Here is a 27859-nt window from a genome sequence, read left to right as displayed (position 1 = left end):
GGTAACAAAGTTAGTCGGACGAATACAAAGTCACTCAACAAAGACATAAATACAATCAGAAAAGAGGCAACGTACCAGTTTCTGCGGCTTATTCTCAGCAGAATAGGGCGCGACTCATCTAGATCCTATGGGGTTGTCGCAAGGACTAGTGATGCTTCTGATCCACTGGCTTACTGTCTCCTCGTCGACTTCCTTTGGGTGCGACCGAGTGGAGTCTTCGAAACCAGTGTAATGACACATGGCATGGTCCCTTGCTTGAAGAGGCTGGATGCGTCGACTGAGAAATGTTTCTAGCAGATCCAAACCAGTCAGCCCGTTTCTGACCAAGTTGATCACTTCCCTCGCCAACATCTCCACTTCTGCCTTTTCATCCTCGAATACGGTCAATATTCTAGGGGCAGTCGGACGATCTAAGGTAAAGGGAGGAAGGCCAGTCGACATGTTTGGGGAGGCAATATCATTGCCGTAGAACCATGATGCCTGCCAGTTCCTAACCGATTCAGGGAGAATCATCGGAGGATAGGTACTCCTATTCCTCTTCTGAATTCCAAGGCCACCACACAACTGGATAACATTGGTCCGAGTGTCCCCAGGGTTCGCTTTCTTCACCGTCTGAGACCGGGCAGTAAATATCTTCTTGAACAAACCCCAATGAGGGGGGCAGCCCAAGAAGCACTCACACAAGGTGATGAACGCAGAGATATATGCGACAGTGTTGGGAGGGAGATGATGGAGTTGAATCCCGAAATAGAATAGGAAACCACGAAAGAAAGGATGTGGAGGAAGAGAGAAACCTCGCTCGACATGAGTGGTGAGGAGGACCTGTTCCCCCTCACGAGGTGCGGGATCAAGCTCCCCCTCGGGCAGTCTCAACGATTTCTCTGCCACCATCCCACGTTCCACGAGATCCAAAACATCTTCCCTCGTCACATTGGACGGGAGAAAAACCCTGTATCCACCCCGGTGGCAATGCGATCCGACCGACTTTCTTGGCCTTGCCGCCCTTCTTGGCACGCTCAAGCTTGGAGGTCTTGGATTTTGTCATGGCTATGGTGGCGAGGAGAAGAATGAGCAAGTCTAGCGAAGCTAAGGAGGAAGAAGAGCAATGAAAGATCAAGGTGCAACGGTAACCCTATCCACGGTTACATTTATATAAGCAACCGACTGGGTCACCGACTGGTGGGACCTCCAGATCTCAACGTATCCCGCTATCAGTGGAGACGTGACACGTGGCGTTGATGACGGTGTAATAATCGAGGCATCGTTGCTCAACTTGCGTGACAGTTGCGTCATCACCGTGAGGCGCGCGGAAACCAAAATTACAAATCCCGGAAGATACGGACATGCCGCAGTGATCAGTCATATCAAAAGATACCCGTAGTCACTCGGAGTAAGCCCAAGCATCCGAAACCACTCGGGCAAACTTCAGAATAGAATTGATCAAGGCGAATGATGAAGATTTCAGTCGACCCGAAGTTTTGTCAATCTCAGGAAAAGGACCAAGATCGGAGCGACTCGACAAGAACTCATGTCGACCCCTTCCTCACTCGAACCCCGATCCATTCGGGGGCTAATGATCGGGATATGTACCTAGGGTAGGGTCATAGGCCTGACCTATATGTCCTACCCAAGGGCATCTCATTATTAGGACAAAGGCCAGATAGAAGACTCCGAATGGATGAAGGTGGTATTTAAAAGTCACTCGGTACGAAGCCACTCGGATTAAATTTACGTCCACTCGACAACCCAAAGGCACTCGGAAAGATTCGAGTCAGTACTGAAGATTAGAAGTCACCCACGAATGCCAACGGACACACGTTCAACCAATGGTCTTTAGTAGTATTTATTACCCACCTACGTTATCAGTAACGTAATCTTTAACTCATATTGATCGAGCCCTTAGATGCTGAGGTATTGATGAGAGGTGGCGCACTCTATATAAGACACCCCTTCCCTTTGGAACAAGGGTTCGCACCCCCTGTATTACACAAAATACCACTCCGCAAGAGCTCCTGAGAACCTGAGACGTAGGGCTATTACCTCCAAGATAGGGACCTCAACTCATACATCTTCCCTACAATCTTGCCGTAGCTAGGACTCTTCCCTCTCCATTCATACCCTACACCTCTACTGTCAGGTTTACTACCACGACACTGCCCTTACTTGGACAAACATCCCAATTATGATTAACCTCTCTCGCAAGCATCCACAACTACAAAATAATAATTAAGATAAATCTAAGCATAGCATGAAACATATGGATCCAAATGAGCCTGTTACGAAGCAACACATAAACTAGGGTTTAAGCTTATGTCACTCTAGCAACCCATCGTCTACTTATTACTTCCCAATGCCTTCCCCTAGGCCCAAATAATGGTGAAGTGTCATGTAGTCGACGTTCACATGACACCACTAGAGGAGAGACAACATACATCTTATCAAAATATCGAACAAATACCAAATTCACATGATTACTTATAACAAGACTTATCCCATGTCCTCGGGAACAAACGTAACTACACACAAAGCATATTCATGTTCATGATTAGAGGAGTATTAATAATCATTAAGGATTTGAACATATAATCTTCCACCAAATAAACCAACTAGCATCAACTACAAAGAGTAATCAACACTACTAGCAACCCACACGTACCAATCTGAGGTTTTGAGACAAAGATCGGATACAAGAGATGAACTAGGGTTTGGAGAGGAGATGGTGCTGAAGAAGATGTTTATGGAGATTGACCCCCTCTCGATGAGAGGATCGTTGGTGATGACGATCGCTTTGATTGCCCCCTCCGGGAGGGAAGTTTCCCCGGCGGAATAGCTCCGCCGATCCTCTAGATTGGTTCTGTCAAAGTTTTGCCTCGAGACGGTGGTGCCTCGTCCTGAAAGTTCTGATATGATTTTTTCCAGGTCAAAACCCTTCATATAGCATAAGATGGGCACCGGAGGCCTGCCAGGGGGCCCACAAGCCTGCAGGGCGCGACCAGGGGGGTAGGTCGCGCCCCCCTCGCTTCTGACCTCCTGGTGGGTCCCCTCCAGTACTTCTTTCGCCCAATATTTTTTATATATTCCAAAACAATTCTCCGTAACTTTTCAAGAATTTTTGAGCTGTGCGGAATAGGTCTCTCAGATTTGCTCCTTTTCCAGTCCAGAATTCCAGCTGTCGACATTCTCCCTCTTCATGTAAACCTTGTAAAATAAGAGAGAAAAGGCATAAGTATTGTACCATAATGTGTATTAACAGCCCATAATGCAGTAAATATCGATATAAAAGCATAATGCAAAATGGACATATCAGTTCCTCATACCAACATGTCCTAGCCTACGATGCCATAGCCACCATTATGAAGATTTTGCTAGAAGACACATGGCAACCTGTGGTCGTGCACAGAAGTCTACCATGTATAGATCACCTCTTCAAAAACCTTCAGAGAATTTGGTTTTGTTAGAGGCCATTAGTACAATGCATCGGAATTTTCCAAATATTACAAGCATGCCAAGATCACAAAGCATTGAGACAGACATTAAGTTGTAACCATGGGATTCAACAAGCATTACATTTTTCATGTGCATATCCCTTGTGATAGCATGTCTACCTAGTCCCAGTACTTTGTTGTTGCTTTTGTCGAGAAAGATGGTGTGATCTTTGGTTGGAGGTCGAAGAGTTGACTCCATCAAGAGGCTTTGATCACTAGTCATGTGACTAGTGCATCCACTGTCGATGATCCATTCGGTTGGATTGGATTTATCTTCCTGCATTTAGAATTAGTCTTGTTCACCAAAGAATGCACGTACAACATGCAACGATGGATATATTGTACTACAAAGTGGTAAATAGAACTGGACGATATAAATGGTATAGGCCATTTGCATATGTTTCCTTGCATCCAAAAAAAGTGTTTTCAGGTCTCCAGAGATAATCTTTGAATTAAGCTTCATCCCGTCTGGCGACCCGATGCTGCATGAAGATGTTAGTTATTGTTAAGAACCCACATCTTGAGGGGTGGCTTAGAAGCAAAATGACGTCAAGCGGCATCATAGAATTTAGGCAATGTTGCCCTAATAGCATGTTACGCGGGAGGGTTAGAATACTCAAATGAATATGCAGAAAAGTTCTTAGTTGGGTGAACATGATGATTCATGCTGCAGTGCTCATATTCATGAGTCTTTTGAGTCCTTCCGTGCAAATAATAGTGATAATGCCCAAGTTCAATGAATCATCATAGCAATTTTTAAAGATGGAAGTGGTAAGTATGGAGTGTCGAACCCACAAGGAGCTAAAGATAAGATCAATATTCTCTCAAGTCCTATGTGCCACTGATACAACTCTACATACACTGAACGTTTGCTTCTATCTAGTAACGAGAAATAAAACCACGTTGTGGGTATAGAGAGGATAGATTTTCATGGTATTGGAGAACTAAAATATGAAAAATAGATGCCGCACTAAATAGAGTTAGAATATATCACAATATATTACAAAAAGCGAGTGTGGAATAATGATGGTATGGTGTGCGGAATCATCCTAGGGAATTTATAACAAGATCGGTAATCATTCTTGCAATTTTATATGAGGGGGAGGCAGGAGCTAACATAATTTTTGAACTTAGATCATATGAACTTATGATTGGATTTCTAGCAAGCATCCGCGACTTCTAGAAATCATTAAGGTAAACCCAATTATAGCATTAAACATCAAGTCCCCTTTACTCCCATACACAAACAACTCCCTTACTCGGGTGTAAGGTTCTGTCATTCTAGCCACCCACTATAAGCAAATCATGAACATATTGCAAACCCTACAACGATGATTCCCTCACGTGTGCACGGCATGAATGGTCTCATAGGGCAGCACCAAAATAAGGCATACACTCAAATCTACCAAGATCATCAACCAACCCAAAGGACAACATAAATATATTCAAAAATCATAGGATGGCAACAAATCATTGATTAATAATATGTGGCATGAAAAACCATGTTCAAGTAGAGGAGTATAGCAAGGTGCGGGAGAGTGGACCGCCAAAGATAGATGAGGGAAGGTGATGGAGAGAGTGATGTTGATGAAGATGATCACCGTAGTGATGGTTCCCCCGGCGACACTTCGGTGCCACCGGAAGAGAGGGGGAGAGAGTCACCCCCTTAGGCTTCCTCCTCCATGGCCTCTCACTAGATGGGGAGAGGTTCTGACCTCTGGTCCTTGGCCTCCATGGCTCCTAGAGGGGTGATGTTTCTCTCCTATTTCTCTCCTATTTTCTCTGTTTCTCTCTTGTTTTCGGTGATGTTTTGTGGCCCTTCACCGTTTTTCAAATATTTAGAGATCCGTACCTCCGATTGGGCTGATATTTTGAGGGGATTTGTACCATGAAAATATCTTTGTTGCTCCAAAAGTAGGGCCCCAACCGACTTAAGAGCAACTCTAGAAGATCCCGCAAAACGGCCGGCCCGCAAAAAATCCGACGACTATATGGGTTTGGGCTATTTTTCCTGCCAGAGCAGACATTGCAAAAGCGGCCCGACCCGTAAATTTTTTGCGGTGGCCCGTAAACGCGACCGCTCGACCGGTATAACTGCGGGTTCGACCTATAGATGCGGGTCGAAACCCTATCCCCCGCCGCCGTGAAAAGCCCCCCCACCTCACCGTCGGCGCCTCCAATCCGACACCGTGCGACTCCATTCCGCCGCGTAGCCGCTCCAATCCACCGCCCTTGATGGCCAGCTCCGGTAGCCGTAGGAACGACGACCCCGAGAGGGCTCGTCGCGTCAGATCCGATGCCGCCCATAAGTGCGCCGCCCGCCGGTACACGCGGTGGGGCCTGACGCCGCCGCCGTCTCTCCTCCGTCGCAAGACAGAGGAGTATGACCGCGCACGCGGCCGCCTCATCTCCGGTAGCAGCTCATTTGAGGCGTCGAGCTCGCGCTTGTCCTCCTCCCTCCCACCAGTGAAGAGAGAGCTCGAAGAGCTCCCGTTGGTGAAGATGGAGCCGGAGGCCAAGGCGGGGCCGGAGCGACGTGCCGGGGCCGTCGTTGGACCGGAGGATTTCCTCCCTCCGATGGAGGCGGATAGCCTCCTGCCCGTGTTGCACGAAGTGCACGAGAGGCGGAAGAATACCAGCAGCGTCACCGGAGGGAGGAGGAGATCGACATCGTGCTCTGCTACTGCGACAACAGACCTTCCCTAGCAATGGCGCCAAGAATCCTGCTGCTACGGCTATGCCTATAGGGACTTCCTTGGCAAATATGCAAAGGATTTCCCCACGGCCTTGGAGCCTTGCGTTGGTGTTCCCTTGAAGAGGACAGGGTGATGTAGCACAACGGCGGTAACTATTTCCCTCAGTTTGAGAACCAAGGTATCAGTCCAGTAGGAGGAGCGTTCAAGTCACAAGTACCTGCACAAACACAAAGAGCTTGCACCCAACGCTATGAAGGGGTTGTCAATCCCTTATAGATTGTTTGCAAAGTGAGAACTGAAAGCAAAGAGTAAACAAAGAAAAGTAAAAGTGAAAGTGGAAACGATAGTTGTGAATAGACCCGGGGGCCGTAGTGTTCACTAGTGGCTTCTCTCATGAAAGCAAGTAGACGGTGGGTGAACGAATTACTGTCGAGCAATTGATAGAACCGCGCAAAGTCGTGACGTTATCTATGGCAATGATTATATCTATAGGCATCACGTCCAAAACAAGTAGACCGATACTTTCTGCATCTACTACTATTACTCCACACGTCGACCGCTATCCAGCATGCATCTAGTGTATTAAGTTCAAAAGAACAGAGTAACGCCTTAAGCAAGATGACATGATGTAGATGGAAAATCTCATATCTACGATAAAAGCCCATCTAGTTACCCTTGATGGCAACAACATGATGCGTGCCTTGCTGCCCCTTCTGTCACTGGGAAAGGTCACCACACGGTATGAACCCAAAACCAAGCACTTCTCCCATTGCAATAATCATAGATCTAGTTGGCCAAACAAAACCCAAGACTCGGAGAGACTTACAAGGATATCAAATCATGCATATAAGAAATCAGCAAAGACTCACATATAATTCATAGATAATCTGATCACAAATCCACAATTCATCGGATCTCGACAAACACATCGCCAAAGAGGATTACATCGGATAGATCTCCATGAAGATCATGGAGAACGTTGTATTGAAGATCCAAGAGAGAGAAGAAGCCATCTAGCTACTAACTACGGACCCGTAGGTCTGAAGTGGACTACTCACGAGTCATTGGAGAGGCGATGATGTTGATGTAGAAGCCCTCCAGCTCCAAAGTCCCCTCCGGCAGGGCACCCGGAAGCTTGCGGCGGCGGAAAAGTGTTTTCGTGGATGCCCGATTTTTTCTGTGATTTTAGGGAATTTATAGGCCAAAGAGCTAGGGCAGGGGAGCGCCAGGGAGCCCACAAGCCTGGTTGCCTCGGGCCCCCTGGCCGTGGCAACAGGGCTTGTGGGCTCCCTGTGGGCCCCGTGCCTAGGCCCTCTCGTCCCCGGATCTTCTTCTATTCTAGAAAAATTTATTTCGGGGATTTTATTCCGTTTGGACTCCGTTCCAAAATCAGATATGAAAAGAGTCAAAAACACAGAAAAAACAGGAATTGACACTTGGCACTGAATTAATAAGTTAGTCCCAAAAAAGATATAAAAGGTATATAAAACATCCAAAGTTGACAAGATAACAGCGTGAAACCATCAAAAAATATAGATACGTTTGAGACGTATCAAGCATCCCCAAGCTTAACTCCTGCTCGTCCTCGAGTAGGGAAGTGATAAAGAATGAATTTTTGATGCTTTCATGCTACCTAGCATAGATTTCCTTTGTAACTCCTCTTATGTGACGTGAATGTTCAGATCCATTAGATTCAAAACAATAGTTTGCTATTGATGTGGATACAATAATACTTCAAGCAAACTAGCAAGGTAATCATGAAATTTCAAAATAATAAGGCCAAAAGAAAGTTATCCCTACAAAATCATATAGTCTGTCTATGCCCTATCATCCTTGCACAACGAATTTAAATCATGCACAACCCCGGTATTGTCCAAGTAATTGTTTTCACACCTTTACTTTCTCAAACCTTTTCAACTCTCACGCAATACATGAGCGTGAGCCATGGTTTTAGCACTATAAGTGGTGTGGAGTGTGGTGGAGGTTGCAAGACAAACAAGGAGAAGATGGTCACATTGACTAGGCATATCAATGAGCTATGGAGATGCTCATCAATAGATATAAACGTGAGTGAGTAGGGATTGCCATACAATTGATGCACTAGAGCTAAGAGTATGTGAAAGCTCTTAAAGAAAACTAGTGGGTGTGCATCCAACTTGCTTGCTCACGAAGACCTAAGGCAATTTTGAGGAAGCCTATCATTGGAATATACAAGCCAATTTATATAATGAAAATTTCCCACTAGCTATATGGTGGTGACAAAACGAGAGACTCTCAATCATGAAGATCATGGTTCTTAATATACACAAGTGTGTAAAGGTGGTAGCATTATCACTTCTCTCTTTTTCTCTCATTTTTGGTGGGCTCTTTGGCCTCTTTTTTTTCATTTTGGTGGGCATCTTTGGCCTCTTTTTGTAAATGGGCTTCGCTGGCCTCTTTTATTTCCTCACATGGGACAATGCTCTATCAATGATGATCATCACACTTACAACTCAAAACTTAGAGCAATGCTGACTCTATATGGAATGCCTTCGGTAGTGTACCGTGACAATGATCTAGCATGGCATAGACATCAATGGGAACATCATGCTAGCTATCTTATGATCATGCAAATGGCAATGTAGAAGTGGTGGCACATGTCATGGTGGTAGTTGCATGGCAATATATCTCGGAATGGCTTTGAAAAAGCCATAGTAGGTAGGTATGGTGGCTGTTTTGAGGGAGTCTAATGGTGGGTTTTGTGCATCGGCGAAAGTTGCACGACACTAAAGAAGATAGTGATGGTGGAAGGTGAAAGTGCATCTAAACCATGGACTCATCATTAGTCATGAAGAACTCATATACTTGTTGCAAAAGTTTTAGTAGTAATCGAAACAAAGCATTCGACGCATACTCCTAGGGGAAGGGTTGGTAGGTATAAACCATCGCGCGATCCCGACCACCACACAAAGGATGACAATCAATATACTAATCATGCTCAGACTTCATCACATAGCGGTTCACCATACGTGCATGCTACGGTAATCACTAACTTCGACACAAGTATTTCTAGATCCACAACACCTTACTAATATTACTTCAATATTACCACAACCACAACTCACAACTAATTGAGATGAATCAAACTTCTCTAACTATTCAATGCACATGAAGGTGGAAGTTTTCATATCCCTTTGGATAACTACCCTTTTTGAGACTACTATCATAGCATAGATCAACTACCAAGCCACGCGCTTCCGTGCTCTAAAAGATATAAGTGAAGCACACAGAGCAAAATCAACTAGCTCAAAAGATATAAGTGAAGCACATGTGAGCTGAATTGTCTAACCAAAGGATAAAAGTGAAGCTCGACAAGGTGAGTGTATGTCTCTCCCTCTAGGTGTTCAGCAAGGAAGATTGTGACACAACAAAAATAGAAGACTCCTATGATACAAGACGCTCCAAGCAAAACACATAACATGTGGTGAATAAAAATATAGCCCCAAGTAACGTTACCGATGGATTGAAGACAAAAGAGGGGATGCCTTCCCGGGGCATCCCCAAGCTTAGGCTTTTATGGCATACTTCAATCATCTTGGGGTGCCTTGGAAATCCCCAAGCTTGAGCTCTTTCCACTCTTTATCTCTTTGTCCATAAGAACTTCACCCAAAACTTGAAAACTTCACAACACGAAACTTAAACAGAAACTCATGATAACATTAGCATAAGAAAGCAAACCACCACTTCCTTAGGTACTGTAGCAAACTTAAATTATACTTATGTTGATGTTGGGTTACTGTATTTTCAATCTTCCATGGATAATACCCCCCGATACTATCCATAGTTTCATCAAAATAAGCAACCAACTCAACAAAAACAGAATCTGTTAACAGCAGACCAGTCTGTAGAAATCTGTATACTTCGTATACTTATTGTACTTAAAAAATTCTGAAATATTACTAAAGTCTGAAGAATTTGCATAGCAATCCGGATCAAAAATAATCAACTCAAAATCTCTTACAGAAAAGAAAATGTAAATTCGTTTCGTGAGCAGAAAGTTTCTGTCTTTTCCAGCATGACCAAACGATCACCCCCAAGACAAATCATAACTGTTTTGCTTGGCACAAACGCAAAAAGAAACACAAAAAAACACAATCATAACAGAATTATGAAAGTGTGGAAAACACAAAACAGAAATAAAAAGGATAGATTCGTTGGGTTGCCTCCCAACAAGCGCTATTGTTTAACGCCCTTAGCTAGGCAAAAGGTGATGGAATCACGTATAGTCATCTTTGGTGCTCAAACTATAAGTAGCCCTCATCATAGATTCATAAGGCAATCTTATTTTCTTCATAGGGAAATGCTCCATGCCCTTCTTTAGGGGAAATTGAAATCTAATATTCCCTTCCTTCATATCGATGATAGCACCAATAGTCCGTAGGAAAGGTCTACCAAGAATAATGGGACATGAAGGATTGCAATCTATGTCAAGTACAATGAAATCCACGGGTAGATAGTTCTTATTTGCAAAAATAAGAACATAATCGATCCTTCCCATGGGTTTCTTGATAGTAGAATACGCAAGATGCAAATTAAGAGAACACTCTTCAATCTCATGAAAACCAAGAATATCACATAAAGACTTTGGAATCGCGGAAACACTAGCACCCAAATCACACAAAGCATTGCATTCATAGTTTTTGATTTTGATTTTGATAGTAGGTTCCCACTCATCATGAAGTTTTCTAGGTTTAGAGACTTCTAATTCGAGTTTCTCTTCAAGATATTTCATCATAGCATCTACGGTATGTGCGGTAAAGGATTTTCTTTGGCTATAAGCATGCGGAGAGTTTGCAATGGATTGCATCAAAGAGATGCATTCAAACAAGGAGCAACTATCATAATTGAATTCCTTGAAATCCAAAGTGGGAGTTTCATTACTACCCAAAATTTTGATTTCTTCTACTCCACTCTCCACACCTTTATCATCAAGATAGGTGGACTCCGAATCATTGGAGCGTTTTTCAACCAAACTGGATTCATATCCAGCCCCTTCATTAATAGGTTTGACACATGAAAACAAAGATTCAAGAGGAGTCACACCAAGCACTTTAAGATCTTCGTGATTTGCATCACTAGAACACACCCTTTTAAACCATTCATGCCTAGCGCGAATTTGGGCGGTTCTTTCTTTGCTCTCATTCATGGAGACACGCATAGCTTTTAAAGTTTCATCCAAGTTGACCTTGGGAGGAGCACATCTAACTTTCAAAGCATCAATATCACAAGACATCCTATCAACGCTCTTAGCCAAATCGTCTATTTTGAGTAGTTTTTCCTCTATGGACGCATTGAAAATCTTTTGAGAGTTGATAAACTCTTTGATATTACTCTCTAAATCAGAGGGTAATTTGTTGTGATTTCCGTAAGTGTTGTTGTAGGAATTGCCATAATTATTAGAGGAGTTACTAGGAAAAGGCCTAGGAACATAGTTTCCTCTAAAAGCATTGTTGTTGCCAAAGTTGTTCCTACCAACAAAATTAACGTTTGAACTAGCGTTTCTACTCTCAATCAAGGAAGATAGTGGCATGTTATTAGGATCTAAAGGAGAATTTCTACTAGCAACCAAATTCATCAACTCTTCCATCTTAGCACTAAGCTAGTTAATTTCTTCTATAGCGTGTACCTTTTTGCTAGCAGGTGACCTTTCAGTGTGCCACTGAGAGTAGTTGGTCATGCTATTGTCTAGGAGTTTCGTAGCATCTCCTAACGTGATTTCCATGAACGTTCCACCTGAGGTGGAGTCCAAGATATTGCGAGAAGCGAAATTCAAACCAGCGTAAAAGATTTGTATAATCATCCGCAAACTCAAGCCATGAGCGGGACAATTTCTAGTCATTAACTTCATCCTCTCCCAAGATTGTGCAACATGTTCATGATCAAGTTGCTTGGAATTCATTATATCGTTACGTAGAGAGATAATCTTAGCCGGCGGAAAATACTTGGATATGTAAGCATCTTTGCACTTATCCCAAGAATCGATACTATTTTTAGGCAAAGAAGAAAACCAAGTTTTTGCGCGATCTCGCAACGAGAAAGGAAAAAGATTCAACTTAATCACGTCTTTATCCACATCTCTTTTCTTTTGCATATCGCAAAGTTCAATGAAGGTATTGAGATGGGATGCGGCATATTCACTAGGAAGGCCAGAGAATTGCTCTTTCATAACAAGATTCAGCAAGGCAACGTTGATTTCATACGATTTCGCACTAGTGGCGGGAGCAATCAGAGTACTAATAAAATCATTATTATTGGTACTCGAGAAGTCGCAAAGTTTGGTGTTTTCAGCCATGATGACTTCAACAAACCAACAAGAGCACAAGCAAGCAAGAAAAATGGCAAAGGAAAACGGCAAAAGGTGAAAGAAAATGGCAAAGGAGAAAGGCAAAAAGGCAAATGAAAACGGCAAGGGAGAAAGGCAAATGAAAACGGCAAATGTGAAGTGGGGGAGAGGAAAACGAGAGGCAACTGGCAAAAAAGGTAAATGCAAGAGATGAGTTTGTGACACCTACTTGGATAGATCTCCTCCTCGGCAACGGCGCCAGAAATCCTTCTTCTATTGCGACAACAGACCTTCCCTGGCAACGGCGCGAGGAATCCTGCTGCGACGGCTACGCCTATAGGGACTTCCTTGGCAAATATGCAAAGGATTTCCCCGCGGCCATGGAGCCTTGCGCTGGTGTTCCCTTGAAGAGGAAAGGGTGATGTAGCACAGCGGCGGTAAGTATTTCCCTCAGTTTGAGAACCAAGGTATCAATCCAGTAGGAGGAGCGTTCAAGTCACAAGTACCTGCACAAACACAAAGAGCTTGCACCCAACGCTATGAAGGGGTTGTCAATACCTTATAGATTGTTTGCAAAGTGAGAACTGAAAGCAAAGAGTAAACAAAGCAAAGTAAAAGTGAAAGTGGAAACGATGGTTGTGAATAGACCCGGGGGCCATAGTGTTCACTAGTGGCTTCTCTCATGAAAGCAAGTAGACGGTGGGTGAACGAATTACTGTGGAGCAATTGATAGAACCGCGCAAAGTCGTGACGTTATCTATGGCAATGATTATATCTATAGGCATCACGTCCAAAACAAGTAGACCGATACTTTATGCATGTACTACTATTACTCCACACGTCGACCGCTATCCAGCATGCATCTAGTGTATTTAGTTCAAAAGAACAGAGTAACGCCTTAAGCAAGATGGCATGATGTAGATGGAAAATCTCATATCTACGATAAAAGCCCATCTTGTTACCCTTGATGGCAACAACATGATGCGTGCCTTGCTGCCCTTTCTGTCCCTGAGAAAGGTCACCACACGGTATGAACCCAAAACCAAGCACTTCTCCCATTGCAAGAATCATAGATCTAGTTGGCCAAACAAAACCCAAGACTCGGAGAGACTTACAAGGATATCAAATCATGCATATAAGAAATCAACAAAGACTCAAAATAATTCATAGATAATCTGATAGCAAATGCACAATTCATCGGATCTCGACAAACACACCGCCAAAGAGGATTACATCGGATAGATATCCATGAAGATCATGGAGAACTTTGTATTGAAGATCCAAGAGAGAGAAGAAGCCATCTAGCTACTAGCTACGGACCCGTAGGTCTGAAGTGGACTACTCACGAGTCATTGGAGAGGCGATGATGTTGATGTAGAAGCCCTCCAGCTCCAAAGTCCCCTCCGGCAGGGCACCGGGAAGGGTTTCCAGATGAGATCTCGCGGAAACGAAAGCTTGCGGTGGCGGAAAAATGTTTTCATGGATGCCGTGATTTTTTCTGCGATTTTAGGGAATTTATAGGCCAAAGAGCTAGGGCAGGGGAGCGCCAGGGAGGCCACAAGCCTGGTTGTTGCGGGCCCCCCTGGCCGCAGCAACAGGGCTTGTGGGATCCCTGTGGGCCCCCTGCCTTGGCCCTCACGTCCCCCGATCTTCTTCTGTTCTGGAAAAAAATATTTAGGGGATTTTATTCCGTTTGGACTCCGTTCCAAAATCAGATCTGAAAAGAGTCAAAAACATAGAAAAACAGGAACTGGCACTTGGCACTGAATTAATAAGTTAGTCCCAAGAAAGATATAAAAGGTATATAAAACATCACAAGGTGTCGCTTCGGCCATCACCTTAGGCCACAAGGTGGAGGAGTGGCGCCGCGAAGCGACTGCGCAGAAGCGCATCTACGTCGAGCTCTCCTCTGACGAGGACGATGAGGACGAAGACTGAATGTAGGATATCTACTACTACACAAGCTCGACTCCCGTGAGCTCCATTTTGCATAGTGCGGTAGGATAGGTAGTAGCTCTGGTGATCTCCGATGAGCTCTAGTAGGTGATGCCCCCCTCTAGTACTGAATGTAGTTTGTACGATCATGAGTGTGGTTCCAATTTCGCCCGCGAATGATTATTTTTCAAATTATGCAGTTTCATTATGCGGAATCTATTCTGCAGCGCAACTTTTCATCCCGCAAAACCCCACTTCGTCGAACTGTAAAACGCGTTTGCAGGTCGCGATTATACAGGGTCTGCTAGAGTTGCTCTAAGGGGGAGCCACAAGCCATCATGGCGTGACCAATGCCCTTGGTCGCTCCCTGTTGGCTTGTGCCTCCCTCGGGCACCGTGTTGCGTTGAGTCTTCTTCCCAAAATTCACATATGTTTCAAAATAAATCTCCATAAATTTTCATCATGTTTGTACTTCATTGTATATGGAATTTCTACGAAACAATAAACACACAAAATACAGGAACTGGCAGTGGGCACTAGATAAGTAAGTTAATCCCACAAATAATATAAAATGTTGCCAAGAGTATATGAAAGTTTTAGAACATTGGCATGAAAACTTCATAAATTATCGATTAGTTGGAGACATATCAGCATCCCCAAGCGTAATTCCTGCTCTTCCTCGAGTAGGTAAATGATAAAAGAAATAATTTATGAAGTGTGAATGCTAGCATGGTATATAAGTTTGACCAATGTTACTTCCAATCACTTCTTATAGCATCATAAAATGTCAACTCTTTTCTCACAGAACTTCTCATGATCAAATAACAAGCTATTCACATGTTAAAGTATAGACCATAAACTTTCTTGAAAACTAGCAAACTCTGTTTTGAGTCATCAAACAATTATCATTCATCTTATTTTCAGGAAGGGTCTATGTAAGAGCTTTGATTTAGCAAATTCCACATACTTAGCTATCATTTAGTCTTCCATGATTGCTAACACTCAAGGCATATTTTAGAACAAGCTGTTTCAATCAAACACATATGAATATATGGGCTTAAATTTTTTCCCTCCCAACTTATTTGTCTCAGGGATAATGTCAACAATAATGAATCATGATCACCTATATCCAACTGGAAATATGTGCCTCATCTTCCTCCACCACATGTTGCTTGGAAACTAAAGAATTAATAAATAGATTGGAATAGGGATGTACATTATTGACTCTTGCATAACAGTAAAAATGGAAAAGAAAAAGATAAGCCCTTCGTAGAGGGAAGAAGAGATTGTCATGTGCTTTTTATTTTTGGATGTGCAATCTCTTAATGAAAAGGAACACCACTTTATATTGCCCATTATGATTGCAAACTTTATTATGCAGTCCATAGCTTTTATTTCTTTCCCATCACAACATCATACAAATCTTATTTTCCCTTACAATAAAAGATCATGAGTGTTCAGGAGCATTTTTATTGCTTTGTGCACCGATGACAACTTACTTGAAGGATCTTATTCAATCCATAGGTAGCTATGTTGGACTCTCATGGCAAGAAACTGGGTTTAACGGTTATGGATGCACAAGTAGTATCTATTATTAGTACGAATTTTTGGGCTAGCAAAAGATCCCAAGAAAGCACCACATGTTACAGGATCCATGCCAATATAACTACTGTGTGAACATAAGCAAACATAACCATTATATTGTCTTCCTTGCCCAACGTCAACTACTTGGTCAAGTTTGAAAGTAATTAATGGGGGATTGATAACCCACAAGTGTAGGAATCAGAACAGTCTTCGCGGGTAGGATAACCCAATTTATTGACTCGACACAAAGGGAGCCAAAGAATATTTATAAATTTTAACAGGTTGTCAATTCAACCGCACCTGAAAGATACTTGGCTGGAAACGAAATACTAGTAGCAACGGTGATATGGAAGTGATGATGGTAATGGAAATAATAGTGGCAAAGCAACAAAAGTAAAACGTCAAAAGTAAAGCAACTTGTAACCAACAGGATTAAAACAGCGTAGGCTAGGGAGATGGATGGTTGGTCATGGATGAGAGATATCATGTATTTAACTTGGGTCAAGGAACACAGAAAAGTAATGATCATCTAGGCAAATATCAAACATTAGGCATGTATCCCAAGGTAGTCGTGCGTGCTTGCAATAAGAACTTGCACAACATCTTTTTTCCTACCATCCCTCTATCAACGGGACCAAAAGGAACTTATGGATTAAGGTGCTCCTTTCAAAGAGCACCGGAACAAAGCATTAACAATCAATGGATACATGGAATCCTCAAATTATAGTCTATCCCCTTTGGTGTCCCAAGCTGTCACCATTGGGATCACCCGTTCCGGACTATAATAGGTGCATACTATTTATAGATAGGATCAAGAACACAAATATATTGATGAAAACATAATGGGTTCAGATCTGAAATTATGGCACTCGGGCCCAAAGTGACAAGCATTAAGAGTAACAAGTAGTAGCAAAGATGGTAAACACCATAGTAGATGATAGGCAACATGCCCCTAACGATCTGACAAACTATTACATGATCTAACTCATCCAATCCCCACCATCCCCTTCGCCTACAGTAGGGAATTACTCACATATGAAAGGGGAATCCATGGAAGGGTGATGGAGTGGTGATGGTGATGACGATGGCGACGATTTCCCCTCTCCGGAGTGCAAGGCAGCCTCCAGATTAGCCCTCCTCGAGAAGAACCGAGGGTGGCGGCGGCTCCGCGTCGTGAGCTGTCAAAACGACTTCTGTTCTAGAATTTCTCCGTCTTGGGTAAAAATAGGAGCCAAGGTAGGGCACCAGAGGAGGTGGGCCCCACCTAGGAGGGCAGGCCGCGCCACCAGGTCGCCTGGAGGCCTGGTGGCCCCCCTTTGGCCCATCTTGTGGTCAAGGGTTCCTCCAGGTGCATGTATTTTCTCTATTTTTATTGGAATTTTCTGGGACACCTAAAAAACCATTTTCTTGCACACAAGAAAACCATACAAGTAGTTGTGCTGAAAACAACGCCAGTCCGGGTTAGTTTCGTTCAAATCATGCAAGAATGAGGCCAAAACAATAGCAAAAGTGTTTGGAAAAGTCGATACGTTTGAGACGTATCAACTCCCCCAGGCTTAGCATATTGCTTCTCCTCAAGCAATTTAGTTCAATGATCTGGACGCGACAAAGAAAACTTTGACAAACTATTTTGCTTCATTAGATGTATATAAGCATGCACTACGAACAAGTCCAACAAGTATTGAAGCAATGTTACAAAGACAATGCACGAAGCAATCCTTTGATCATGTGAATAGTTTCAAACAACTCAAAATGAATAATATGCAACTGAAAATCATGACGATATCACAATGCACATGACTTGGACATATTAGAGTGGTATCTCGCTAGCCCCCATGAGTGAAGCAAAACATAAATGCAGACGCTCCTTCCGAGTCTTAAAGAAGACTAGAAACAAATATTTCAGAATGAGTAATATCACAATCATGCAGAAGACAATGAGGTACTTTGGGACAATGCACATTACACCCAGAATGACAATTATGCTCTCAATAGTTGGTGCTTTTTCATAAGAAGAGGATGACTCAATAGTAATGTAAAATAGATAGGCCCTTCGCAGAAGGAAGCATTGATTTGCAGACGTGCCAGATCTTGAGCTTTTAAAACAGGGATGAATCAAAATTTTGGGTGGTATGCTTTCCTTGTCAATGTAACAACTAAGATATCTCTATATATTCCATGCTAAATACATTATAGGCGGTTCCCAAACAGAAAAGTAAAGTTTTTTACTCCCCCTCCACCAATTTATCACACTCCACGGCGGGCCGAATCCACGTGTACCGGCCATAAAAACAACAATCCTTGGGGAGTTTTGTTTCATTTAATTTGATTTGACTTTTGAGCATGGAACTGGGCATCCCGGTTACCTGCCACTTTCTCGTGAATGATAGTGAATCAACACATATCTTGAGAATAACCCACCTAGCATGGAAGATACTGATAGCCCCTAGTCACTACATGAGCGATTCAGGCATACAAAACAAAATATTATTTGAAGATTTAGAGTATGGCACATGCAAATTTACTTAGGACGGCACATAAATACCGCATATAGGTAGGTATGGTGGACTAATATGGCGCAACTGGTTCCAAAGATTTTGGATGCACAAGCAGTCAGTCTGCTTAGTATAGGCGAAGGCTAGCAAAAGACGGGGAAGCGACCAACTAGAGAGCAATGACGGTCATAATCATGCAGAGCGACAAAGCAACATTGAATCGAGTATGAAAGTGATATAACTATTCTTAAATAAAGAAGATCATCAAGGCTTGATAGACTTCTAGTCATAAACATGTGTAAGCATGTGCCAAGTCAATCCAGAAAAATCTCCGAAGGGAAATACCACTTGAATATGCCAAACCATGAACAATGCAATGGATGCAAATCATTTCAATAACACATTATACACTCCATCTATTTGAGACAAGTCACAAAGAAAGCATGAACTACTGGGAAAGCATTGTAAACATAACACTATGTCGCTACAAGCTGGTCTCTAGATCATAAGTACATGCATATGTACAAAAGTAGAAACAAATAGAGTTCATACCGGCTTTCCTTGTTGCATCCCTTCCGTCGATCTTCATCATTATTGCATCATCACTTGCACGATCGAACGTAGAAAGATATAATCAAGTGCAATTGCAGCCATGCACGTGAGCTGAACTCTGCAAACAAAGCAAACTAAAGTGAGAAAATAAATATTTTTGGGTTTTCCAAAGGTTAAATGAAAGCAAAAGAAAAGAGAAATCTTTTTGTTATTTTTGCAAAGAAAGAACAAAGAAGAACAGACAAAAACTCCGAAAAGATTAAAAAGGAAACCACAGATGATACAATGAAAGGGTAGAAGGGTACGTACTCCCCCAATGTTAGGATTTTGGCCTAAGTTGGGCTTGGCTACTGCGGGCTCCAGGAGCTACCTCCGGCTCCAGGGTGTTACTAGTAGCTCCAAGAATCGTACGGGGCCTCGGGCGTGTAGACTGATGTCCTGCTGTCCTCCCAAGAAGAAGGCTCCTATTCCTCGGGAACAACCCCCTCCATGGGGTTGTGGAACGGCTACTGGATAACGAACTCATCCAACTTAATCGCGGCGACGAACCATCTGTTCATGCTAGTATAATCAAACAAAAGTGGTGCAAGTAGACGGATCTCGCGAGTAGTAAACTCGCGAAACCTCATAATATAAACAAGGTTACCAAACTCGGAAGTCCTAGTAACAAACTCATGCCTCTTCATAGCGGTAAGATCAAAGCTTATGAATGGAAAAGGTGCATCATCCGTGCATACAGTGCACTTGAGATGCTCGAGGATAAGCGTGGCATAAATGCCACCCAAGTGAGGCCATTTGCCGCTGTTAGTGACGAGGGGACGAGCAAACAAAGCACCAATATTATACATGTTATCTCCTAAGAGGGCGGCTGCCAAGATAGCAAGGTCCGGAGCCGATATGTTGCTCGTGTTGTCATGAGCTAACGCCCCTCAAGCAATACAGTATGCGAAATACCTGATGTGGGGAAACAAGATGTTGGAAATCTTCCCCCGGTGAATGTCTTGTGGATCCTTGCTACAAAGGGAGGCGGATAGGGATTCAGCTCGTAGGGTTGAACTTTCATTTTGGTCGTCTTCCCGACATTCCGCACACCTATAACATCACAAAATTCTGCCAAAGACATGGTAAAGACATCCTCATATAATCTGAATTCAATCATGGAAGTTTTATCATTATATCTAAACCAGTTGACAAAATAATAGGCGAGTTTTGGGTATTGTGGCACACGTTGTGTTACGAGACATGTCAAACCTGCAGCTACACAAAGGTTATCAAACTCATCCTTAATACCTACCGCCGCAAGGAATTTTGAACACGGGTATGTCATGGCACGTGCCGTGTCTGTCTCGTGGAGCAACTCCGGTCGCACGATATCATCATTGTAACTTGTCCTCACGGTAGAAGGTGAATCTGCAACTCTAGTTAGTCAATCGGTAGGCTCTGGTCTCTTCTTCCCAAGCCATCCTTTTGCTTTTCCAAACAAAGTCATTTTTGAAATTTTTGGTACATCACAAAAATGAAGGTTTAAGATAAATGAGTTGGAGCAAACTATTCTACCCACTTCCCTGATGCATAAAATTGCATCAAAACTTCATAAATAAATTTCTAAACATGCAAGCAAGCTCATATGAACAGTACCAAGAACTCACAAATAAGACTACCAATCAAAACTCTAATTGGAGGGGTGGAGGAGTCACATACCAAGGAGCAAATGCTCAAATTCTCAATGCAAATGATGGGTTGTAGAGAGAGATCAAAATTTTCCACCAAGAACAGCAAGAACTCGAGCTCCACGAGAAAAGTCGGGATTTTTGAAGTGAGAGAGAGAAGGGAAGAAGAAGTACCTAGAAAGGGGACCAGGTGGGCCCAGACGCCCTGTGGGCGCGACCAGGGGCCAGGCCACGCAACCTGGCCGCCTGGACCAGGTGTGGCCCCCCTCGTCAGCCCCAGCTGCCCATGTGTCTCTTTTTTGATGGAAATTTTTATTATAATTTTTCTGGAATTTTTTTGACAATTTCACTTTTGAAAAAAAAATTAAGTACGGAAAGCTGCAAAACTTTCGGAAAGCTCGAAGTAATGGTTTAACATATGAAGCTTAAAAAACATAAAGCTTTGGTACAACAAGGAGGATGAAAGATAAAGGAAATGAAAATATGACAAGCTTCTCTTTTTACTCATATAAAACATGTTTGTTAGCAAGGTTGATCAAGTCTTACTACCAAACTGGTGTTATATCGAGCAAAAAGTTCCACTTCTTATAAAGCAATCATGGTACCTTTATTTTAATGGATATTGTCCCCACCATAATGGTTTTGTATTTGTGGTGCACATGTAGAGGACAATCCCACTCTCCCTGTGACATCCCTGAATCCCTAATAGAGTTTAGCAAGTTTGAGCTCATGTTTTCTTTCATTGCATCTTAAGAAATTGAATTGCACTCCAAGAAAATAAAATGAAATCCAAAAGAAAAGCAAAGAAAAAACCAAAGCAAAACCCTAGCCACCCCTTATTCAAAAACAATTCAACTATTGCCAAAATCAATGAATCCAAAATGGCCATTAGAAAAGTTCATCTTTTATGATAAATGTTGAAAACAAGATATCACGGGTGAAACATATTTGAAAAATGCTTTTGGCATTTTATTTTAAATTTGAAAGTCACTGAAATCAATTATGTGTTTGTTTTCAAATATTTCAAAGTTTCCAAAAATGTTGAAAACTTTATGTGTGGTTGGAAATATTCCAACCAACACTCTAGTATTTTTCAAACTAATTCTGAAATAGTTCCGAGTCAAAATTAAAATAGAAACAAATTGAAAGGATCGATATGGCTTACTAGAGCGGGGGGGGGGGGGGGGTGAATAGGCAACGACCACTTTTTAATTAATCTTAGCAAGTTAGGGTAAACAACATATGGGTTCACAATAATATCAACAATGGGGTGAACCGTAATGAATCTAACAACAAGAGCTACTAAGACAAGTAAGAGATAGACAACAACATAAGCATACACAAAGTAAAGGTTAGAGATAACCACAAGTGGAACCAATGAAGACAAGGATGTGTTACCAAAGTTCCTTCCCTTTGACAGCAAGTACGTCTCCGTTGGAGCGGTGTGGAGGCACAATGCTCCCTAATAAGCCACTAAGCCCACCGTATTCTCCTCACGCCCTCACACGATGCAAGGTACCGTGATTACACTATAGGTTCCCTTGAAGGCGGCGACCGAACCTTTACAAACAAGGTTGGGGCAAACTCCACACAAAGCTTGGAGGCTCCCAACAAGACCACGAAGCTTCACCACAATGGAATGTGGCTCCGAGGTGACCTCAACCGTCTAGGATGCTTAAACACCCAAGAGTAACAAGATCTGCAAGGGATTGGTGGGGGAATCAACTTTTCTCTTGGTGGAAGTGTAGATCTAGGCCTTCTCAACCAATCCCTAAAGAATCAACAAGTTTGATTGGCTAGGGAGAGAGATCGGGCACTTTTGAGCTTAGAGAGCAACAATGGAGCTTGGGAGGGTAAGAGATAAGGTTCCACAGCTAGAAGAACCATTTATATAGTGGGGGGGGGGAAATCCAACCGTTTTCCCACTCACAGCCCGTGCCTAGCGGTACTACCGCTGGATGCAGCGGTACTACCGCTGATTGCAGCGGTACTACCGCTGGCACTCCAGCGGTACTACCGCTAGCTGCAGCGGTACTACCGCTGTGCCCATGGTAATGCATAAGCACTACCGGGCCAACCACCGCCAAGAAAGTCTTCACAAAAAGGTCCATCGAAGTACAACCGCTAGGAAGGCGATACTAAGCTCCTGGAGCGGTACCACCGCTGACTAGGGGCGGTACTACCGCTAGCTGCAGTGGTACTACCGCTAGGGCCTGCGGTACTACCGCTGAGGGACCATTTGCTTAGATGAGATAAACACAAAGGCGGGAGCCACTCCAAAGTTGCAGGCAAGGGGAAAGGAGATAAAGTGAGTGCGTGCAAAATTGATTCCACCCAAACCTTTCCACTACGGGTCCCGTCTTAATAGTACGGCGTTCCTATGACTCAAAGAAAGAGAATCGTAGAGTACACCGAGCTTCTGTTCCATGGAAAGAGGGGGCGAGTCGTCTTGTGCCGTTGGCATGTGTTATCTGAAATCTTAACACACACGATTAGTCCTTTGCGGTACTGTCATCAATCACCAAAATTACTTAGGCATAAACTATGCCCTAACAATCTCCCCCTTTTTGGTGGATTGATGACAATACCGGATTTGCACAGTGAATAATATGTGAACAAAAAGATAGAGGTATATAAAAATAAGGAGCATATGACTCACAGCATATGATGGAAATAAATCTCACACTAGTTCAAGTCTCACATCACACGAAGCAAAGATAGCAAATAAAAACAAACCAAGTTCAAAGCAAACACGAAAGATAAGCAAAGCTAAGCAAAGTTCAACTCTCAAATCCAGCTCCTAGACTCTCTCCCCCTTTGGCACAAGACACCAAAAAGGGGGCACACCTAAAGACACAGGTGGTCACTCCTCATCCTCATCACCCCCAGACCCGTCCGTGGCATCCGGATCATCCTGCTCCTCCTCATTGTCCCCCTCCTCCTCTGCATCAGACCACTGATAACCTTGAGCCCGCATCCAAGTAGACTCTGGAGTGATGTCGTCCTCTGAGCCGCTGGAGATCTCAACATCAAGTGTCCTCAGGACACGCTTGTGCCTCTGACAGTTCTCCTTCTGGGACACATGAGTCCAATACTGTCCCTTAGCCTGCATACTGAAGAGAGTCTTCATTTTATCCTGCAGTTTCACTGCCCAAGATGGCATAACAGAAGAGCGGGACTAAGAAGCGGTGCCTCTGTCAGCAGCAGTCTCTGTGTCAGTGTCCATGTGCTGAGATGAAGTTGATGGGTTGGCCCATTTGTCCTTGATGCGGAGCCTGATAGGATCGTACACAAAGTAATCAGCCTGAAGGTGTAACTCCTCAAGCAAATAGGTGTCGTGCCACTTCTGGCGAATATAGGCAAACAAGTAGGGCCCGTAGATGGGAACCTTGTGCATCATGATGCAGTTCCAAGGCTCAGTGAACATCACGTCAGAAATATCGAGAGGGGCAGACTCCTTAGTCATTGCCTCCTAACAAAGCAGAAGCATCTCAGCCAGAGAACCATGCACCTCGTCGAAGTTGCCAATGCGAGGAAAGAGGGTGTTGCGGAAGATCCGATGCATGATATCCAGATGCTTGGGGAGCACACCTTTCTTCACATAAAGTTGCTGCAGCCTGTCCTTGGCGGGGGCCCTATCAGTGGAAGCTGGAGCATGAGGACGCGACCCAATTGGACTGTCATCTCCCTGAAAGTCGACCTTGAGAAACGCCATGAATTCACGCCAGGAACCTGTCATCTTCTGAGTACCAGTCATCCAAACCATGGTGCGCTCGTCATCAGGCGAGAAGTGAACAGTGACATAGAATTGGGCGACAACATCTGGATCAAAGTCTTTCTTGAAGGAGATGATCTCCTTAATGCCAAGCTTGTCAATCAAGGAGAGAGCGTCACCAAAGTAATCTAGGTTCTGCTGAAGGTGAGCCAAGTCAATCCACTGAACTGGAACAAAACTCTTCTTGAGGTGCTTGATGATGTCGCGATAGATCCTGCAGTGATCCTTGACCAAACATGCTCGACATCCTTGGTCATAGCCTTCTCTTGGAGATAGTGATTTTTGGTGCGGAACCGCAGAAAGTCCTTAGGGGGCATAGTGTGAACGTTGACCCCCTTGTCCTTGTGAGCTGCCTTCTTGAAAGACTTCTTTTTGGGTTGCAGACGGAAGTGGCGGAGCCCTCCGGAGCCTCTGGATTGCCATAATGTTTCGACTGGGTGTCCCGTGGGGGTTCGAGCGGCGAGCACCACCTGTGGCACACAAGACACACACCAAAAAAGAGCGACAGAAGGAGTCAAGGTAATGAACAAAAAGGGGCATAAAAGTAAACTCACATTGCCAAGCAAATGAAAAGAAGAAAAAGAATATCCTCTTGGCGGTAGTACCGCTACCCCTAGCGGTAGTACCGCTGGGGTCCTAGCGGTAGTACCGCTACCCCTGGCGGTAGTACCGCTGGGGTCCTAGCGGTAGTACAGGTACCCCTGGCGGTAGTACCGCTAGGAGGTTGACTTTCAGATCTGAATATGAAAAAGGACCCATAGAAACAGCTAGATTGGATTTACGAGGGCCATGGGTACTGTGTATAATCACTAAGAACACCACCACAGCCCTAAACACATGAGGATCACAAGAATCATCTAAATAAAGACATGCCTACTCAAGAGGATTCAAGTTTTAGATCTAATCCAAAATAGAAGAAGTGCTTGATCTAAAACATGAAGAACCTAGGGCATGGCAATATAAAGGCAATGAATCATAGGACCTACACTCCCCTCGAATATCTCCTTCATGCCATCCAAGAACAAAGCACAATAACATAGACATGGATCCAAATCACCAATGCTCCTAACCCTAGAACAAGAAAACATCAACCAAGAGAATAAAGGGAGGAGCTTTACCGGAGTCCATGGCACTTGGTGGAGGAAGGAGAAGTGGAGCAAACCCTCCAACTCAACGGAGAGAAGGGGCTCCACGGATAGAGATCCAAATAGGTGGAGTTTGGGGTTGGGGAGGGAGGAGCCACGAGGAAGAAGAAAGAGGCAGGAAAAAAACGGGCTCCCCCTCCTTTATATAGCCCAAGGGGTACGGGCCAGCGGTAGTACCGCTGTGGTCCTGGCGGTAGTATCGTTGGGGTCCTGGCGGTAGTAGCGCTCCCCTGGCGGTAGTACCGCTCTCCCTTGAGACAGCCCTAAAAAGTCCTAGTTAGGTCGTGGTAGACTGGGGTCGTGGTGGTAGTACCGCTACCCCTAGCGGTAGTACCGCTGGGGTCCTTGCGGTAGTACCGCTACCCTGGCGGTAGTACTGCTGCAAATGTCACACCGAGACATAGGAGATGAGAAAGACGTGGGCAAATGACAAGTTAGTGAAAATAAGAAGATAACACCAGCAAGATATACTGACTTGTCATTTTGTATCCTTTCTTCCATATGAGAGAAAGGTGGGGGCGGTGGCCGAGGCCACCTATGTTTGAGACAAAGGTATGGCACTGCGAAGAATTATCCTTGGGTTCATGACCAACGCTCGTCTTTGAAGCACAAGTGCCATTTGGTAATGGCTAAAGTGAAAGACTAGATCAATTTATGCATAATGGGGGGAGGAAGAGTTCATTGAGAGAACAACACTCCCCCCATGTCCATGCCTACATCTAGAACAAGATAGAATGCATAGTAAGGTGCAATCTGCCTAGCTTCAATCCACATTACTTGAATCAATGATATTTAGCTCATGCCTTAACTCCCGGAACCTTGCTTCATCTAGGGGCTTAGTGAAAATATCTGCAAGTTGCTCTTCAGTGTGGATGAAGTGAACCTCAATATCACCTAGCTTGATATGTTCACAAATGAAGTGATGGCGAATATCAATATGCTTGGTCTTGCTATGTTGCACTGGGTTGAGGGAAATCTTGATAGCACTTTGATTGTCACATAGAAGAGGCACTTTGTCACAAGTGATACCGTAATCCTTTAAAGTTTGCCTCATCCATAGCAATTGTGCACAACAACTTGCAGCTGCCACATACTCAGCTTCGATGGATGATAGTGAGACACAATTCTGCTTCTTTGAAGACCAACTTACGAGTGAGCGACCAAGGAATTGGCATCCTCCAGAAGTTGACTTCCTCTCCACACAATCTCCTGCCCAATCCGAGTCAGAATAGCCTACTAGGTTGAAGTTTGCTCCTTTGGGATACCATAGGCCAAAGTTTGGGGTATGAGCCAAATATTGAAAGATTCGCTTAACAGTCATATAATGACTTTCTTTTGGTGCAGATTGAAACCATGCACATATGCCTACACTCAACATAATATCTGGTCTAGATGCACAAAGGTAAAGGAGGGATCCAATCATGGAGCGATATACCTTTTGATCCACTGCTTTACCATTGGGATCACTGTCAAGCTTGCATCTTGTTGGCATGGGGAACTTGACCGGCTTGACATCTTCAAGCTCGAACCGTTTGAGCATGTCTTGAGTGTACTTGGCTTGTTTGATGAAGGTCCCTTCTAGGCCTTGTTTAATCTCGAAGCCGAGGAAGAACTTCAACTCTCCCATCATGGACATCTCAAATTTCTTGGTCATTAGTGCAACAAATTCTTCATTGAAGGAAATGTTAGGAGAACCAAAGATAATATCATCAACATATAGTTGGCATATGAACAAATCCCCTTTAACCCTCTTAGTAAAAAGAGTGGGATCTATCTTCCCAATTTCAAACCCACGATCTTGTAACAACTCAGTAAGATACTCATACCACGCACGTGGGGCTTGTTTAAGGCCATAGAGTGCCTTATTAAGTTTGTACACATGATTGCGGAGCTTGGGATGTTCGAATCCTGGGGGTTGTTTGACATAGACCAACTCATTTAGAGGACCATTAAGAAAGGCAGTTTTCACATCCATTTGCTGTAATTTGAAATTATGATGAGAAGCAAATGCAAGCAACATGCGAATAGATTCTAGACGAGCAACAGGGGCAAAGGTTTCACCGTAGTCGATACCCTCAACTTGGGAGTAGCCTTGAGCCACCAATCTTGCCTTGTTTCGAATCACAATCCCATTGGCATCTTGCTTGTTTTTGAATATCCATTTGGTCCTGATGACATTATGTTCCTCCGTTGGTCTTGG

The sequence above is a fragment of the Hordeum vulgare genome, chromosome 2H (assembly GCF_904849725.1).
Source record: "Hordeum vulgare subsp. vulgare chromosome 2H, MorexV3_pseudomolecules_assembly, whole genome shotgun sequence".
NCBI classification, from domain to species: domain Eukaryota; kingdom Viridiplantae; phylum Streptophyta; class Magnoliopsida; order Poales; family Poaceae; genus Hordeum; species Hordeum vulgare.
The sequence above is the reverse complement of the archived record's forward strand: the minus strand, read 5'-3'. Positions refer to the sequence as shown.